Consider the following 6,000-nt stretch of genomic DNA (forward strand, 5'->3'; position numbering starts at 1 on the left):
AGCACAACGTCAGTAGGTGACATAATGAAGTAATCAAACACTTGCATCTTTCCCGAGGTAGACTCACCATAGACTCGTGGTGAGTGTGACAGCTACAAAGGCTGACTGATACAGGTGAGTGTATTGGAAACTCAAATGCCAAGAGCAGTGTTACTGCCTTGTGATGTTATTTTCCAAAACAGTGAACAACTCCCGGCAAATAAAAAACCTGAACAAAATACAGTCTTTCCTCCATACACACGCTAGTGCCATTCCTGATAAATTCAGTATATATGAAAACCATGCCAAAAATGCTATGTGTTCCACCTTGTGTAAAAGTGTTAGGTTGCAGGCTTCTGTACTTATACCCAGGTGTTTTACCTTCATGCATGTAGGAAAGCCATGTAGGATGGGGAACTACTCTGTACGTTGGAGGGTACCTAGCATCCCTGGCCTCTGCCCACTAAATACCAGCAGCACCCTCTCTGTTTTTGTGGCAACCAAAACCATCTGCAGAGATCCTCAAAACACCCTCCGAGGAGTGGTACCGATGCTGTTGAGAGCTATGCCTGGTTCTCAGCAGGGCATGTGATCATTACCACTTCTGCCCTGCCCCAATCCCGGGAAAGCCTAAATTATGCCTATTCTGAGTTCCTGTCTATCAGAATAATTCCTAATAAGTCCAACGTGCAAAGTAGTGAAAAAAAATTTTTAGCCCCAAATTCTTTAAAAGTTTGTTCTCACAACTATGTGAAAAAAAAAAATGTAAAGTTCAAAAGAAGCAGAAAGTACTGATAATGTTTTTTTTTTTTTTTAAGTGAATACATGAGGGCTCTCAGTGCTAAAGGTGCTGAGTTGTTGGAGAAGCCCTTGTCTTATATTTTTCACATCCTCCTCCCCAATCTCCATCAATTAATATCTGTAAAATATTGAGAAGAGTTTCTGGTTACATATTAAGTGCTATATAATCTTTGCTAAATAACTAAATAAGTATTCCCAAAGTTATTCCAAAATTCAAATCTCAACATATTTCTCCCTTAATCAGAAATTTGAGGGGTTTTTTTTTTAATTCAAATAGTTTCTGGGACACCTGGGTGGCTCAGTCGGTTAGGCATCTGACCTTGGCTCAGGTCATGATCTCAGGTGTTCGAGCCCCACGTCGGGCTCTGTGCTGACAGCTCAGAGCCTGGAGTCTGCTTCAGATTCTGTGTCTCCCTCTCTACCCCTCCCTTGCCCACACTCTCTCTCTCTTTTTCTCTCTCTCTCTCAAAAATAAGTAAGCATTTAAAAAATAATTCAAGTAATTTTTATGGAGCAGATCCTTTTCTTCAAATAAAAAATCTTACATGGAAACACAATGTGTAAAAGAGATAAAAACAGTTCTGCTCTGGTTTAGAACTGGGGAGGGGCCAGGCACTGTGGCCATCTCCTTAGTAGTGTCTGAGGCAGTCCCACAGAACCTGCCATCATAGGGCTTTGGGAACCCTGGAAGGCACCGACCCACAGAATTCGTGGCAGTTACCATGACCCCAAAGACCTCCCTTACTATGGACACCCTCACACGAAAGCATCTAATGATACTCTGTGAGGGGCAGTTCACTAAATACCTCCAGATGCCTCCTGCCTTTGTACCTTTCTTTGTTTTCACTGCTCCTCTTCCCCTAGACATCTCTTGTTGCCAGTCAGCCAGGTAGATGCCCACCCATGTCCTATCAGCTCTCGTCTCCCTGAGATATTTCCATCACACAGAAAGCTAATCAATTCTTCTTCCTTTGTGTTCCCACCCCACTCTGTGCTGCCACCCATCACGTGTTTAATAATGGCAGCTGGCATCGACTGATTGCTTGTCATATACCAGGAGCTTTTCTAACCCCTCTTCTGTTTTAACACAAGTCTCCTTCATTATCACCTGATCATACTGGTATTAATAGAGTCCCATTTTACATATGAAGAAACTGAGCCCCACCCCCCCCCAAAAAAAAAAAAAGAAACTAAACAACTTTCCCAAGGTTGTTTGTGACTAGGAAGCAGAGGCACCACAATCTGAATTTAGGGAGTTAGCTTGATCAGATTACCACACCTTTTTATTTACTTTTCTTACATTTGATGTCTTGTTCTACAATGGGAACTCCCTGAAGCGTCAGTCACATCTTACTCATCTTCTTGTACTGCACACTCAATAAACCTCAAAATATACTGTTGAAAGAATCAAAATGAATTTACTCTCCCTGTGAGAGACTTTAACTCAAAAATTCATGAAATATTTATTGCGCTTCCTAGAACAATTTCTCTTTTTCCCCACTTTCATATAAATGATAAAACTAACAGTGTTAGGGGCACCAGGATGGCTCAGAAGCATCTGACTCTTGATTTCGGGTCAGGTCATGACCTCACAACTTGTGAGATCAATCCCCAAGTCAAGCTCTGTGCTAACAGTGTGGAGCCTGCTTGGGATTCTCTCTATCCCTCTCTCTCTATGCCCCTCCCCCACATGCACACTCTCCAAAATCAATAAACATTCAAAGAAAAACTAACAATGTTAGCTCACAGTGCAGCAGCATGCAGCTCAAATGGTAGTAGAAATTGAAAATGTTGAAAAGTAATTCAGTAAACAGATTAATAATTGTTTGCTGAGCAAACTTAATGGGTTTTTTTTTTTAATTTTTTTAACCTTTATTTATTTTTGAGAGACACACAGGATGTGAGCAGGGGAAGAGCAGAGAGAGAGAGAGAGATACAGAATCCCAAGCAGGCTCCAGGCTCTGAGCTGTCAGCACAGAGCCTGACATGGGGCTCGAACTCAAGAACGGTGAGATCATGACCTGAGCTGAAGTCAGGCACTTAACCGACTGAGCCACCCAGGTGTCCCACAAACTTTATGTTAATACATTAAACATCTTTATTAAATAGAGGTATGTTTCAGTTACTATGTAGCTTTTGTGTTGCTATATTAAATAGGTTTTTTCTGGGGGTCCCTGGGTGGCTCTGCCAGTTAAGCGTCTGACTCTTGATTTCAGCTCAGGTCACAATCCCAGGGTTGTGGAATCCAGCCCCATGTTGGGCTCTGTGGTTAAAATTCTCTCTTTCTCTCCTCTGCCCCTCTCCCCTACTCGAGCTCTCCCTCTCTCTCTCTAAAATAAAAAATAAAATAAATGGGTTTTATCCTATCCTAAAATAAGGAATTAATATGTTTCTTTTGGGGAGGGGCTCTCTATATCTTTTTTTAAATTTATTTTTATTGAGATATAATTGACATATGACATTGTATTAGTTTCAGGTGTACAATATAATGATTCAATATATGTATGTATTGTGAAGTGATCATGACAATAAGCCTGGTTAACATCCATCACCACAACCACACTTAGTTATAATTTTCTTCTTGTGATGAGAACTTTTAAGATCTACTCTCTCAACAGATTTCAAATATACAACATAGCCATGTTAACTACAGACACCATGCTGTATATCCCCATGGCTTATTTATTTTGTAAGTGCAAGTTTGTACCTTTTGAACACTTTTACTCATAGGAGTTCATAAAAATATATTTATAGAGATATATATTCATAGAAATGATTATATTTCTATTTTTCCAAACACTCATTTTTAAATTTTTTATCAATTGTGTGTAATTTCAAACATTTCAACCTTTTTTTATACTTATTCTTCTACCTACCTACTGAGGCAATTACATTCCTTCTTCCCAACACATCTTAATTCAGCCTTGGTAGAATTCTTTAAGAGTTTTCCAGATCTTGAGATTTCAGAGCTTCCTGTAGTTACAGCCATGGGTCTCAGGATCCGGCAGCCTCTGGTTCTGCCATTTACTAGCTAGAGGACACTGAACAAAGTTACCCATCATCTCTCACCTGTAAAACTGGATTATAGTTGTCCCTAGCTCAACATCTTGAAAATGCTTAACTCAGTGAGTGGCTCAGTAATATGCTCAGTAAATGTTAGTTGTTTTTAACTTCCATATTTATCTTGGGGGAGAGGCTGCTTTTTAAATGTGAGTATCTCAACTTTCTATTCGACGGAGTTTCCTTTGTCACTTACCTTGTGGCAAGCAATATATATTTATTTTTTAGTTTCCTTTTATTGATAGAATGTATTATCTGAGATTGGTCTTGCTAATTCATGAACATATGAGTTATTTCTACTTAATAAACCATATCAATGTCTAAATTACCCTTTTCTTTTCCCCCACTGTTCTTTGGTGAAACCTTGGACCTGGCATTTTCTAAATGTTAATTGCTTTCTTTTCTCACTCTGGTAATTCATTACAAATACATACTTTTAATGAAGGATTAATTTTACATAAATATTTTCTGAATGAAAAATATATAAAAAGCTAAGCCTTTTTTGGTGCAGGGAACAGATTTATAAATAAGCATCAGTGATTTAGAGTTGCCATATTGTAAAAACTTCAGGAAGACTGTATTTCTGTTTCTTCAGTTAAGGAAGCTGATAAACAAAAAGTTATTCACAAGTTGGTCTCTTCAGATGTTTTGTGATAATATTCAGAAAAAAGATTTCAAAACACAGTGAGAGAGAGAGAGGCAGGTGGGGTGAAGGTGGGGTTTTAGCAGTGATAGTGCCTTGCACGCATTCATAAGCACACATCCAAATCTGCTCGTGGTTTGCATGATGCATGGCAGCACATGGGAAGGCAACCTTTCTAATGATTTAATTTCTAAATAACCAGGTTTCCAAAGCATTCAGGTCACTGGATGAGGATTTTTTTTTTAAGGAGGGTGGGGAATTAAGAGCCTATTCCCTCCATTTTTATCTTACATGTTTTTATGTAGTTTAAATATTTTTCCAATATTGTCTAAGTTCACAGATTCTGAAAGAACTAGTTATTTATGATTCATATGATTTTTAGTGAGTGAAATAGACATATCAAGAGGTTAAAGGATTTGTCTGAATTGAGGCCATCAAAAATGTCAGGGGCAGAGCATGAATGCAGACTTGGAGACATTTCTCATATCTTCCCTGAGTATTGGTGCACAGCTACTTCTTTCTATGAACTGAAAGCATTGAGAGGTATTTCTCATTATACTTCCATTAAAATAAAATATACAAAGTTAAATGAAATACAATACAAAGTTTCACGTATTTTCAGAAATCTGATCTAATGTAGAAACAAAGTGCTTTTTTTTTCTACGAATGTTTTCAGTCATCTAAAATATTCTAAGGCTAGATAATTAATTTAAAAATGTATAATTGCGAGGTTGTTGGTGTTGTTGTTAAACCTGAAGGCATAAAACATGACAGCAAAGGCTATGACTTAAGGAGAGAGCCCTGTATAACCAGAAATGAGATTGGGTAGGGAATGGAATACAAATGAGGAGAGGAGGTGGATATGACCATGCCGTGGCAAGCGCACAGCTCAGGAGAAGGCCACATGGTGGCCTTAACTCCAACCATAATGTTTTGCTTTCAAGGAGTGAAATTGCAGCCACCAAATGCAGTGTGTTCCCATCATCCCAAAAATATGTTTTACACTGGCATTTTCTGCTGGATAAAGCCGAGGGTTTGAGTCAAATGAGTTTTCCCTGTCTTTGTTTTAATGACGCAAACAGTCTCTGAAACCATTTCCATTGTGAATCTCCTCCCAAACTTCTCACTCTCCATGAATGTTGTTCATCCCCTAAGAGAAGACTCACATGGCAGTTCAGGGGCTACACAGGGGTTTCCATAAAGGGGATGTGGTTCCAGGTTATCAGCCAAGCTCGGTGACTTTGTAGGAGTGCGAGCTCAGCAAGTTATTTAATATTTCTGAGCATTAGTTTATTAAGGTGTGTAGTGAAGATGATCTTACTTATCTCATATGTTCACTGTAAAGACTAAACACAAGGATATAGGCTTCTGGGAAGATGGCGGCGTAGGAGGACACTGAGCTCACCGCGTCCTACGGATCACTTAGATTCCACCCACACCTGCCTAAATAACCCAGAAAATTGAAGAAGACTAGCAGAACGGATTCTCCGGAGGCAAGCGTAGATGAGAGGCCCACG

This window comes from Panthera tigris, chromosome C1, assembly GCF_018350195.1.
Source record: "Panthera tigris isolate Pti1 chromosome C1, P.tigris_Pti1_mat1.1, whole genome shotgun sequence".
In the NCBI taxonomy this organism is placed as follows: Eukaryota; Metazoa; Chordata; class Mammalia; order Carnivora; family Felidae; genus Panthera; species Panthera tigris.